The sequence below is a fragment of the Protopterus annectens genome, chromosome 2.part0, assembly GCF_019279795.1.
Source record: "Protopterus annectens isolate FY-2018-M chromosome 2.part0, PAN1.0, whole genome shotgun sequence".
NCBI lineage: Eukaryota > Metazoa > Chordata > Ceratodontiformes > Protopteridae > Protopterus > Protopterus annectens.
Genome location: NC_056728.1, coordinates 1,767,693,840 through 1,767,708,269, shown reverse-complemented (window position 1 = coordinate 1,767,708,269; position 14,430 = coordinate 1,767,693,840). Strand labels below are relative to the sequence as shown.

The window sequence follows — 14,430 nt, the reverse complement described above, 5'->3', positions numbered from 1 at the left end:
AACCAGCTGCTACTGCAGACTTAATTTCTTTCTTGGAAAACAGCTTTCCTTTTAGCAATCACTTCAGCTAGAAGGGTATCTGAATTACAGGCCCTTAAGGCATTGGAGCCTTTCATCATCTTTCATGTGGACAGGGTGTCTTTCAGAACCAATCCATCCTTCATGCCCAAGGTGGTATCCAGTGTGGCTCTTAATCAGTTCATTCATTTGCCAACCTTCTTTCCCAATCCACAGAATAAAGGGGAACGGATACTGCATTCCTTAGATGTGCACAGACAGCTTAGATTCTGCATGGACAGGACTAAACCTCAAAGGAAATCTGAACAACTACTGGTGGCATTTACTGCAGGGGCAGAGGGGAAGGCTATTTCAAAGCAAACTATTTCTAAATGGATAAGCCATTGCATTCATTTCTGCTATAAGCACCATGGAAAACCTATCCCCCAGGGGATCAAACTTCACTCCACCAGGGCTGCATCGACCTCTACAGCCTTTCTCATTGGCGTCCCCACCAGGGACATCCTAGAAGCTACTACCTGGAGTTCTGTACGTACTTTCACCAAGCATTATCATTTGCCAATTTTCTCTAAATCCAGAGCTGGCTTTGCCTCTGCAGTCATGCAGGGCCTTATAGCTGGCCCTAATGCTGTCTAAATTCCTCCTCCCCAACCATAGCTTTGGGAATCTACCCAAATGTAATGACTGCAACAGTGAAACACGAAGAACATAGTGCAGATGTTCATCGTGTTACCCTGCCGCAGTCATCACACTTGTGTTATCCTGCCATCAGGGGGTCCCGCAGTCGGCCCGAATTCCAAAGTCTTGGTCCAGCGTCGGTTGCTGTCGCTTCCTCCCTGACGTCAGTGCGCCAGGGGTATACAAGAGGCATCCAACGCCATTTTCTTCAGTCTTTCTTGCCGCGTGGTGCCCGAAGCAGAAGCAGTTCGCAAGTGCCGGTCGGCCAACACCTGAGATTTTCGATTTGAATTTCAGTCTGAAGTCTTCAATAAAGCTAAGTACTCCGTTGGGGAACATTTTCTTGCCTCAGTCCGATGTCAGAAAAAGTTAACAATTGCATTTCTTGTGGGAAGCAAATGCCTCATAAGGACTCCATTCCTATTGTATTCCTTACCTAGGCCCAGACCACGACGTCACAGGTTGTCGGTTTTGCGCTAGGTTTAATAAACGAACTATCAAACGCTGTTTTGACTTTGCACGGCATTACTTTGGTAGGAAATTTGACGACCGCCACTCATAAAAAACGCAAGGATAAGGACAGGCAGCCTAGGAATAAGCCAGACACCGAGGCCTCAGCTGGGCCTGTCGCCGGTTCTCCGGTTCTCAGTGAGGCACCTATGCAGTCCCTGACGACCGCAGAGCTGGAATCCCAGACATCTGTGGATTCCTATGCTACTACGCCGATGCAGCCTTCTACCAACACCGGAGCAGAACTAGACACCGGTGCAACGGAAACACCTTCGGTTTCTGAAGGTGTCTTCAGACCCACTACACTCACCATTAAATCTTATGCTAAACTTAAAACTCCTTGAAAACCAAAGAAAACTGTACATCAGTCTACAGTTCAAGACCCCATGCCTAAGAAACAGATGCTTAGTATGGCTGAAGATTTGATTACCCTTATCAGGGCTTCCCATCCCCCTCCTGATAAAAGACCAAGACAAGAGGAGGATTATGCATCCTCTGACCAGGTTTCTCTCTCCTCAGATTCTTCTGAGGAACAGGATTACACTTTTCCACCTTATGACTGATGCTGAAGACTATTCCCTCAGCATCTCCCCCTGAAGACTACTCCTTTGGGGAAACTTTACATACCATGAGGGAACATTTCCACTGGGAAGGCCAGGATTACTCAGATTCTAAGAAAAGGCTCCGAGAGTTCCTTTTACTACCCCAGCACAGACCTCTTGGTATCCCTCCTGTTCTGGATATTGTGGATGATGTTTACTTGGAGTCTAGTTTAAATCCAGACTCTCTTCCTCCTGCTCCAGCCAAACCAGACAGATACTACAGAGTACCTGACTCTCACAAATTCCTTTATAAAAGCCCTGTAGCTGACCCAGAAACCATTTCCCATGGTCCTAAGGGAGCTAAAGCTTCTATGGCTAAAAATCCTGTACCCTCTGAAAGGGATTCCAGAGCCCTAGATAGATGGTGCAAGAAAATATACACCTCAGCTACTATGGCTATGAGAGCATTAAATTGCCAGTTTCACATGTTGAAATATCAACAATTTCTAATGTCTCAGTTGAAACAAAAAATGAGCACACATTCAGAACTGCCTGAATTCAAAGAAATGCAGGATCTGTTGCATGCAGCTGAACAGGTGGGCAAGCATACTTTACAATGCGGATTTGACTCATTGGAAGCTTCTTGTAGAGCAGCTGTTACTGGCTCTGTCATACGTAGGCATGCTTGGTTAAAAGAACAAACCCTCCCTGACCATGTTAAAGCAAAATTATTGGATGCACCTTTACAACAGGATGTATTATTTGGTGTCAAAGCAGAAGATGTTTTAAAGAAAATGGTGGATAAGGCAAAGTCTATGCAAACGGTCAAGGATTTTTTGCAGGTACAACCCCCTCGATTCAGCAGAAATTGGCCAACAAAAAAATGGTCCTTTCCAGCTTCAGACAGTTCACAAAGGGGTAAATACAGATGCCCAAGGGGCAGAGGTCAGTCACAGAGCCCTTACAAACCTCGCCAATGGGGTTCTGCTACCCAGAAAGGAGGAGAAGACAGGCCCCAAGCTAGCAGAAGACAAACACAATGACTCTATCCTCAAACTACCAAGCAAATCTCTCCTGGCAACTCCCGTAGGAGGAAAACTAGCATTTTTGCAGACTACTGGCACATCATCACAAAAGACAAATGGGTTCTAAACATGGTCTCTCAAGGATACAGATTCCACTTTCATACCTTACCAAGGAACAAAGGAATGCCAAACCTGCCACCAAATCAATGGGCAGAGGCACAAAAACAAATTAGTCTCATGAACATGAGAGCCATTCAACAGGTACCTACACAGGAGCAAGGACAAGGATTTTACTCAAGACTCTTCCTAGTCCCAAGAAAGGACAAAGCATGGAGACCCATTCTGGATCTTTCAGTTCTGAACACCTATCTGCAAATACCAAAATTCAAGATGCTAACACTACAGCAGCTTCTTCCCATGCTGGGCAAGAATGCTTGACTAGTCACTTTGGACCTCAAGGAGGCATAAAAGCATGTCCCTATCAGACAAAATTGCAGAAGATACCTCCGCTTCATTGCAGGTTCAAAGCATTATCAATTCTCTGTACTGCCCTTTGGCTTATCTACTGCACCCAGGGTCTTCACAAAATGCCTGGCACCAGTAATTGCATACTGCAGACAAAGAGGAATTCAAATATACCCATACCTGGACGACTGCCTTATTCAAGCAGAAAGCAAAGACATTCTTTTAAAGCATCTGGCATTTGTCAAACACCTTCTAAGTTGCCTAGGCTACACAGTAAATGAAAAGGAATCAAAACTAGTGCCCTCACAAAACATAATATTCCTGGGTGCCAGCTTGAATACAACAGCTCAGATGGCTTATCTCACGCCAGGCAAGCAACGACAGCTGTTTCAATATTTCAAAATAATGGCAACAAAGACCCAACTCCCTGCAAGAAAAATTCTGTAGGCCTTTGGATTTATGGCATCTTGCATACTACTAATAAATTTGCAAAACTGCATATGAGGAAATTACAATGGTACCTGAAAAGTGTATGGACTCAGCACAGCCACAGCTTGGAAACAATGATACCACTCATTCCCTGCCTTCAACAGGAGTTTCTATGGTGGGCACAGGCATGTCACCTCAACCAGGGGTCAGCCTTTCACCTTACCCACAGCCAGGCAAACTATGACAACAGATGCATCGGACTATGCCTGGGGAGCACACATGGCGGGGGCAGTGCATTCAGGGCAAATGGACTACAAATCAGAGGCATCTGCATATCAATCAAAAAGAAATGCTAGCAGTACAGAATACCCTAACAGCTTTCAAGGACCTTCTACACCCAGGACAACTACTAATAAAGATGGACAATACCAGTGTCATATGTGGTACATAAACAAGCAAGGGGGCACACATTCCTACCCTCTATGCAGGCAAGCAATGACCTTGTGGAACACTGCACTGTCAGCAGGTTCAATTACAAGCACAATTCCTACCAGGACAGAAAAACACATTGGCAGACGACCTAAGCAGAAACATCATGGATCCACACGAATGGAAACTAGATCCACAAGTATTTGCATTGATAGCTCAAAAATGGGGACGCCCAGACATAGATCTGTTTGCAAGCCCCCACAACCACCAACTTCAAAAATTTTGCACAAGGATCTTCCATCCACTAGCTTGGAAAGTGGACGCCCTCTCATTCAGTTGGAAAACATTAACAGTGTATGCCATCCCTCCACTACCTCTTCTAGCAAAGGTACTGCTGAAAGTCAGATTAGAGAGACCACAAATGATACTCGTTGCACCAGACTGGCCACGCCAGCATTGGTACCCAATTTTAAGGAACATGGCCCAAGGCCCACCATGGATTTTGCCACAAATTCCTCACCTGTTCACCCAGCAAGATCATCAGATTCTACACAACCAGTTCAAGACTTTAAACCTGGCTGCATGGCAAATTACCTAAACAACCAGCCAACACCTTTATCCAAAGCTGTTATGGATGGCATTCTGGTGGCCAGGAGACCCAGCACCAGGAAAACCTATTCAGACAAATGGAAAAAGATTTTACGCCTGGAACCAGGCTAAAGGCCTAAACCCCCTTGATCCAAACATCCCTCAGATTCTACAATATTTAACTGAGATGTTACACAAAGGCCTTTCCTTTTCATCTATTAAGATCCACGCCTCAGCAATTTCAGCTCATTACAGCATGGATCCTCCTTTATTCTCACATCCACTCCTGAGAGAGTTCCTCAGAGGGGCTAAGAACTTAAGACCGCCAAGGAGAGCTCCAACACCTACTTGGGATCTCAACTTTGTTCTGGAAAAGCTTACACTACCGCCCTTTGAACCAGCTTTTTCTGCTGATTTACAATTTCTTTCATGGAAAACTGCCCTACTACTAGCAATAACCTCAGCTAGAAGAGTCTTAGAGCTACAGGCACTAATGGCAGTGGAACCTTTCATAATTTTTCATCAAGACAGAGTCTCTCTACAAACAAATCCTTCCTTTATGCCAAAAGATAGTATCCAGTGTGGCCCTAAACCAAACCATTCACTTGCCCACCTTCTTCCCAAATCCCCAGAACAAAGGAGAAAGACTCCTGCACTCTTTGGACATTCACAGGCATTTACGTTACTACTTGGATAAAACTAAGGCTTTCAGAAAAACTGACCAGCTTTTTGTAGCCTGTGCTACAGGATCACAAGGAAAAGCTATCTCAAAACAGACACTTTCAAAATGGATAGGGCATTGCATGCGTTTGTTACACACATCATGGGAAATCAGTACCTGCTAACATTAGGTCCCACTCCACCAGGGCTACAGCTACATCAGCAGCCTTTCTCAGGGGAGTGCCAACCAAGGATATTCTGGAAGCTGCTACTTGGAGTTCAGTGCACACCTTCACCAAACACTATCACTTACCTCTATACTCTAAGACTAGAGCTGGTTTTGCCACTGCAGTTTTGCAGGGCTTACTAGCTTCTTCTAACCCTGTCTGACTCAACCTCCCATCCTTGGCTTTGGGATTCAACCCAAGTGTGCTGACTGCAGCAGGGTAACACGATGAACATTGTACAGTTTTGTACCTACCATAAATGTAGATGTTAGAGTGTTCACCCTGCTGCAGTCCAGGTTACCCTCCCTCCATCCCCTCTGAACTAGCTGAACTTATCTCTACCACTCTGTCCTATACTACCTCTGTGGTGTATTTGCTTGTGCCTAAGGGTTTTGTTTTATTTTTATATAGCTATATGTATGTTGTATATATATGTATGATATATATATATATATGTATATATATGTATGATATATATATATGTATGATATATATGATATATATATATGATATATATATATATATATATATAATATATATATATATAATATATATATAATATATATATATATATATATATAATATATATATATATATATATATATATATATATATATATATATATATATATAATATATATATATATATATATATATATATATATATTATATAAATAATATATATATATATATATATATTTAATATATATATAATATATATATATATATATATATATATATATATATATATATATATTGCCTACCTATTGGGGGCACCTGACATCTGGGGCAAGAAAAACTGAAGAAAATGGCATCTGATGCCTCTTATTTACCCCTGGCACACTGATGTCAGGGAGGACGCGGCAGCTACCGATGCCGGACCAAGACTTTGGAATTCGGGCCGACTGCCGGACCACCTGACGGCAGGATAACCCAAGTGTGATGACTGCAGCAGGGTGAACACTCGAACATTTACATTTATGGTAGGTACAAAACTGTACTTTGTGTACACTTACCATAAATGTAGATGTTCAAGTGTATTCACTGTTGCAGTCCTGGTTACCCTCCCTCCAGCCCCCTAACTTCTTTTGGCTATACTTCTACTTTCCTTTACTATGCTTTAAAAGCCTTTTGCTTTTTTGTTGGAGGTATATCTTTGTGCTTTTATATTTAATTGCTTCCTATTAGGGGGGCACCTGACATCTGGGGCAAGAAAAGCTGATGTAATGGCGTCGGCTGCATGTTTTATACCCCTGATGTCATGGAAGAAGGGACAGCAACCGACGCAGGACCCAAGACTTTGTTAGCCAGGCCGACTGAGGGCTACCTGCAAGCAGATAACCCAAATGTAATGACTGCAACAGTGAATACACTTGACCATCTACATTTATGGTAAGTATACGCAACTGTACTTTCTCTGCACTGCCCTTTGACTTATCTACTGCACCCAGGGTATTCACAAAGTGCCTAGCTCCAGTCATTGCATTTTGCAGGCAAAGAAATATTCAAATATACCCTTACCTTGGACGATTGTCTAATTCAGGCGTAAAGCCAGGACAATACTATTAAATCATCTGGCATTTGTAAAGAAATTGCTAACTTCTCTGGGGTACACCATAAACGAAAAGAAATAGCATCTTGTACCCTGCCAACAAATTGTATTCCTGGGAGCAAGCTTGAATATAACTTCCCAGATAGCCTACCTCACGCCAGAGAAACAAGTTCATTTGACAGCATACTTCAGACAACTGGCCACAAAGACCCAGCTATCTGCAAGGATAATACTGCAAGCCCTGGGGTTCATGGCCTCTTGCATTCTACTAATTCCATATGCAAGACTGCATATGAGGAAAGTACAGTGGTACTTAAAAAGCCTATGGTGTCAACATTCTCAAGATCTAGAATCAATGATTCCTATCATACCTTGTCTAAAGATGGAGGCCCTTTGGTGGGCAGAGGCCTGCCACCAAAACAAGGGACTGCCATTCATTCTACCCCTGCCGCCCAAGCCCTAACAGACTCATCAGACTATGCATGAGGGAGGGGCTCACTTGACAGGGGAGTGCATTCAGGGCAAATGGAACCCAAGTCAAATGCATCTGCATATCAATCAAAAAGAAATGTTAGCTGTACAGAATGCTCTGACAGCCTTCAAGAACCACATTCTTCCAGGACAGTTGTTGGTAAAGACAGACAACACCACTGTTATGTGGTACATAAACAAGCGGGGGGGGGGACCCACTTATACCTTCTCTGCAGACTAGCCATGGCTCTGTGGAACACTGCCTTGAGCTCCCAAGTGCACCTACAGGCTCAATTCCTGTCAGGAAAGCTAAATACACTGGCAGACAACCTAAGCAGAAATCTCATGGACCCACACGAGTGGAAACTGGAACCAAAGATATTCATGTTGAGAAACAAATGGGGGGGTGGCTACAGATAGACCTGTTTGCCTCCCCTCAGAATTACGAATTGGCAAATTCTGCACAAGGACTCCCCACAAACAAGCTTGGAAAGTGGATGCCCTGTCCTTCACCTGGAAAAACCTATCAGTTTATGCCTTCCCCCTCTCCTCTCCAAAGTGCTACTTAGATCAAACAGGACGAACCAAGGATAATACTGATTGCACCAGACTGGTCACCGCCAACACTGGTGTCCCCCCTTTTGCGCAGTGTCACTGCTGGCTCCATGGCACCTACCTCAGACCCCTGCCCTGCTGTCCCAGCAGGAGGGCCAGATTCTGCACCCACAGCTTCAAACCCTGAGCCTTGCAACCTGGCTAATTACCTGATCTCTCCGTTACCATCCCTCAGTAAGCAAGTGATGGATGTCATTTGTGAGGCAAGGAGGCCTAGTACTAGAAAATCCTATGCTGAAAAATAGAAAAGATTCTGTTCTTGGAGCCAAACTAAGGGGATGAGCACAACAGTGCCCAATTTACCTCATATTCTTCAATACTTAACTAAGATGCTTCACAAGGGCCTTTACTTTTCTTCCATCAAAATTAATGCTTCAGCCATTTCAGCACATTAAAATATGGAGCCACCCCTCTTGTCTCACCCCTCTTCTCTCACCCATTGCTTAAACAATTCCTCAGTGGGGCCAAAACCTTAAGACCACCCAGGAGAGCCCCTACTCCAGCCTGGGACCTTAACTTTGTATGTGAAAAGCTCACCTTACCCCCCTATGAGCCAGCTGCAAATGCAGAGTTGAAATTCCTTTCTTGGAAAACAGCCTTCCTTGTAGCCATCACTTCAGCAAGAAGGGTGTCTGAATTACAGGCCCTCATGGCAGTGGAGCCTTTCATCATCTTTCATGTGGACAGGCTGTCCCTCAGGACCAATCCCTCCTTTATGCCCAAGGTGGTATCCAGTGTGGCCCTTAAACAGTCCATTCATTTGCCAACCTTCTTTTCTAATCCACAGAACAAAGGGTAAAAAATACTGCACTCCTTGGATGTGCACAGCCAACTTAGATTTTACCTAGACAGGACTAAGCCTCTCAGGAAATCTGAACAGCTGCTGGTTGCATTTGCTGCAGGGGCAGAGGGGAAGGCCATTTCAAAGTTAACAATTTCTAAGTGGATAGGACATTGCATACATTTCTGCTATATGCACCATGGAAACCCTACCCCACAGGGGATAAGACCACATTCAGCCAGGGCTGCATCTACCTCTACAGCCTTTCTCAGAGGTGTTCCTACCAGGGACATCCTAAAAGCTGCTTCCTGGAGTTCTGTACATACCTTCACCAAGCATTACCACTTGCCAGTTTTTTCTAAATCCAGAGCTGGCTTTGCCACTGCAGTCTTGCAGGGCCTTATACCTGGTCCTAATGCTATCTAATTACCTCCTCCCATCCTTAGCTTTGGGAATCTACCCAAATGTGATGACTGCAACAGTGAAACGTGAAGAACATAGTACAGTTGTGTACACTTAATGTAGATGTTCGAGTGTATTCACTGTTGCAGTCCTGGTTACCCTCCCTCCAGCCCCCTGACTTCTATTGACTATACCTATTCTTACTTATCATGCTTTAAGCTTTTTGGTGCATTTGCTTTTTTGTTGGAGGTGTAACCTTTATATGATTGCTTCCTATTATGGAGGCACCTGACATCTGGGGCAAGGAAAACTGATGTAATGGCATTGGCGGCATGCTTTATACCCCTGACTACCTGACGTCATGGAAGATGAAATAGCAACTGACGCAGGACCCAAGACTTCGATAATCAGGCCGACTGAGGGCTACCTGCAAGCAGATAACCTAAATGTGATGACTGCAACAGTGAATACACTCTAACATCTACATTTATGATAAGTGTGGGGTAAAAAGGTTTATACTTCTGCCACTCTTGCTATTAGGTCTACTAATTGTCTTTTTCATATGCTGAAGTACCAGCAGCACACCTTGGAAGCTATTTAAGTCTAGGTTAGCAAGTGTGCCTCAGTTGGCGGAGAGTAAGGATATGCAGGATTTGCTGAATTCTGCTAGTCTTGTCAGTAAACATTCATTACATTGTGGTTTTGACATTCTAGAAGCCTCTTATAGGGCTACAGCTACTGGCTCTGTTATTAGAAGGCACACTTGACTCAGGGAGCAGCCCCTACCAGGGCCTGTTAAGGCTAACCTTTTAGATGTACCTTTGCATAAGGACAGTCTTTTTGGCAGCAAAGCAGAGGAAGTGCTCAAGAAGATGGAAGACAAGGCCAAGTTTATGCACACAGTTAGACTTTCTGCAAGTTCAGCCTCCTCGCTTTAGCAGGAATTACCCTTCTAAGAGTGGACATTTCCTGATACCAGCAGACAGGGCCGTTCTAGGACTAGAGGTTACAAATCTTCTAGGGGATAGGTGGCTACCCCTCAAAGGTCTAAACATTGGCAGGCTTCCTCTTCCAAGGCGGGAAGTTCTAAGCCTGCATCTCAATCTAAATATTCTCAATGACTCTGTCCAACTTTTGCCTGTTCTTGCCTGCATGGAGAGTCCTTTAGGGGGAAGGTTGGCCCTTTTTACAAGTGTCTGGGCCAGCATCACGGACGACAAATGGGTACTCAGAACTGTATCCCTAGGTCACAAATTTTCTTTCCACACATTTCCAGTACCCAAAGGATTCCTGGACGCTCCTCCAAACCAAAGGGCAGAAATAGAAAAGCAAATTTTGTTTCTGTTACATCTGGGAGCAATAGAATCAGTTCCTGCTCCGCAGGTTGGCCAGGGTTTCTATTCCAGACTTTTCCTAGTTCCACAAAAAAAGAAAGCACCTGGCGTCCTTTCCTACTAGATCTATCCATCCTGAACTCTTTCTTGATCATTCCAAAGTTCAAAATGCTTACTCTACATCAGTTGCTGGCAATGTTGGAAAAGGATTCCTGGCTGGTGACGTTGGATCTCAAAGAAGCTTATCTGCACATCCCTATCAGGGAAAGTTGAAGGCAATGCCTTAATTTCAGGTTGGGCATACAACATTATCAATTCTCTGCACTGCCCTTTGGCTTATCTACTGCTCCCAGAGTGTCTGGCTCCAGTCATTGCTTTTTGCAGGCAGAAGAAAATTCAGATTTATCCATACTTGGACTGTCTAATTCAAGCAAATTCTCTGGAACAGTTGTTAAAGGATCTAGAATTTGCAAAGACTCTTCTCTCTTCCCTGGGTTACACTCTCAACGTGGAAAAATCAAAAATGGTGCCGTCTAAAGAGATAACATTCCTGGGAGCGAGTCTGGACAGAGTCGCCCAGATGATATCTCACCCAAGAGAAGCACACAACTCTTCAGTTTACTTCAAGAACTTGGCAAGCCTGTCCCATCTCCCTGCAAGGAAATACCTGCAGGCTCTGGGATTCATGGCCTCTTGCATTCTCATGATTCCATATGCAAGACTGCAAATGAAGAAATTGCAATGGTACCTAAAGAACATTTGGTGTCAACGCACACAGGACCTGGATGTGATAATTCCTCTGCTTCCATGTCTGCAGACAGAGTTTCTGTGGTGGGCAACAGCCTGTCTATGGAACAAAGGCATTGCTTTTCGCCCATCCCTGGCCACTCAATTTCTTACCACAGATGCATCGGACTACGCCTGGGGAGTTCACCTGGATGGCAGATGCGTACAGGGAAGTTGGTATGCCCAGCAGATGCAACTGCACATAAATTTAAAGGAGTTGATGTCAGTCCAGCAGGCCTTATTAGCTTTCAAGCATCATCTTTCTCCAGGGACCCTGCTTGTCAGGACAGACAACACCACAGTCTTTTATGGTACATCAACAAGCAGGGAGGGACTCCTTCTTGCCTCCTGTGCAGACAGAGCATGAGTCTTTGGTCCATAGCAGCATCCCTGGGCCTGCATCTTCTAGCTCAGTTTCTTCCAGGAAGGCTCAATGTTTTGGCAGACCAGTTGAGCAGACAGACCCTGGATCCTCACGAGTGGCAGCTGAACAGAGCAGTTTTTTCCAGCATCATTCAACATTGGGGCACTCAAGTGGATTTTTTCTCCTCTCCAGACAACCATCTTCTGCCTCTTTTTTGCACCAGACAGCATCACAGCAGTGCCTGGAAAGTGGATGCTCTGTCCTTCCCTTGGACGCTGCTGTCAGTTTATGCCTTCCCTCTTCTTCTTCCCAGAGTATTATTGAAGATCAGGGATGAACGACCAAGGACTATTCTCATAGCTCTGGACTGGCCCAGGCAACATTGGTGTTCACTGCTTCGCAGTTTCTCCCAATTTCCTCCTTGGCATCTTCCTCTGAAGCTAGACCTTTTGGTTCAGGAAGGGGGAAACATTCTACATTCTCATCTTCAGTCTCTCCATTTGGCAGCATGGCTCATTGTATGTCTTCTTCCTTTTTTTCTTCCCTATCCCAATAGGTGGTTGACGTGCTGAGGGAGGCCAGGAGGGCCTAGCTGTAGGAAGTCTTACGCTGGCAAATGGGAAAGATTCTCTTTGGATGCAGGCTAGAGGGGAATCATCTTCTCAGCCTACCTTTCCTCTGATCCTGGAATACCTGGCTGATTTGCTTCAGGGTGGTCTTTCCTTTTCCTCTATCAAGATCCATGCTTCAGCCATTTCTGCTCATTGTTCTTTTGAACAACCCATTTTCTCTCATCCTCTGATGAAAATGTTTCTCAGAGGTGCTTGCAACTTAAAACCTCCCAGAAGGGTACCTACTCCAGCCTGGGATCTTAATTTTGTTTTGGAGAAACTCACTCTTCCTCCTTTTGAGCCAGCTGCAACTGCAGATTTAAAGTTTCTCTTGTGGAAGACTGCCCTCCTTTTGGCTATAACTTCAGCAAGGAGGGTTTCGGAGCTGCAGGCTTTGGCAGTGGAGCCTTTACTTATTTTCCATGCAGATAGGGTCTCTGAAAACCGAACCCCTCCTTTATGCCTAAAGTGATTTCTAGCCTGACTCTTAATCAGTCCATACACCTTCCTACCTTCTTTCCTAATCCTCGAAATAGAGGTGAAAGGATCCTACATTTTCTTGATGTGCACAGACAGCTCAGGTTTTACCTGGACAGGACTAAAGACCTTCGGAAATCAGCACAGTTATTGGTCAGTTTTGCCCCTGGAAACCAGGGCAAGGCTATTTCTAAGCAAACCATTTCTAAATGGATAGCACATTGTATCACCTTTTGTTATTCCTTTCATGGCAAGGTCCCTCTTCAAGGGGTTAGAACCCACTCAACTAGTGCAGCTTCCACTTCTGCAGCCTTTTTAAGGGGTGTCCCCACTAAAGACATTTTGGTGGCTGCCGCATGGTCTTCTGTTCACACTTTGACAAAGCATTATAGTTTGCCTTTGTTTTCAAGAGCCAGGGCAGGGTTTGCCACTGCTGTTCTGCAGTGCATTATCTCCAATCCTTGATTCTTTTGGTTCCTCCTCCCTTTTCCCTGGGATTTGGTAATCAACCCATTGGTTAGGACTGCAACAGTGAAACACGATGAACAGTTGTGTACATTTACCATAAATGTAGATGTTTGAGTGTATTCACTGTTGCAGTCCTGCTTTCCCTCCCTCCTTTCCCCTTTTTCTCTTTTGCTAAGGTACAGGCTAAATTTGGTTTAAGCCTTGTTTTCTGGGGGGCTTCTGACTGTTATGGCAAGAAAGACTGAAGAAGTGATGTCGGCTGCCTCCTTTTGTATCGGATGCCCTGACATCCTTTACAACCTACTACAGCTGACGTCATTATTACTTACCTTTGGTATTCTGGCCGATCGAGGGCTACCGGGAGCTGGATAACCCATTGGTTAGGACTGCAACAGAGAATACACTCTAACATCTACATTTATGGTAAGTGTACACAACTGTACTTATTGGTTCCTGTAATTTTACATTGAAGACAGTTTATAAATGAGCTTTTTCTTCTGTGCTTCACTCTCCAACTCCTGACTGGTCTGGGTTTTACTGTAAACTGCAAAAAATCCCATCTGTCCCCTACACAGGATCTGGTTTTCCTGGGCTGCAGACTATACACAAAGAAACTGCATGCCTTCCTCCCTCAGGAGAAAGTTCAGTCTGTCCATTTTTTTTTCCAAAACCTCTCCTCCACAACTCTTTGCTCAGCAAGGGAGCTGCTGTGAACCTGTCCAGACTTCACATGAAAAATTTCAGTGGTATCTGAAATTTATGTGGTCCCAGCACTGTCACCTCTTGGACACCCTGATTCCCCTACTTCCGTGTCTCAAGAAGGAGCTGCTTTGGTGGAAAGGGCAGGTCATCCTCAACTCAGGACTGCCATTCACCCCACCTCCTCCTCTTTAATAGGTTCACTCAGATGAAACATGGGGGTATGTGGACAAGATCACGCCAAGTGCACAGCAAATGGCAATCTCAGTTCCTAAAGGAACATGTCAGTCTGAAGGAAAT

At 44.6% G+C, this 14,430-nt stretch overlaps 1 protein-coding gene across 1 annotated transcript in view; it reads left to right on the top strand.

Annotated features, from left to right (window-relative positions):
- Positions 1-14,430, top strand: part of LOC122792887 (ATP-dependent RNA helicase DDX19A-like) — a 688,839-nt gene that overhangs the window by 247,852 nt on the left and 426,557 nt on the right. The gene's annotated exons all lie outside the window — the stretch shown is intronic.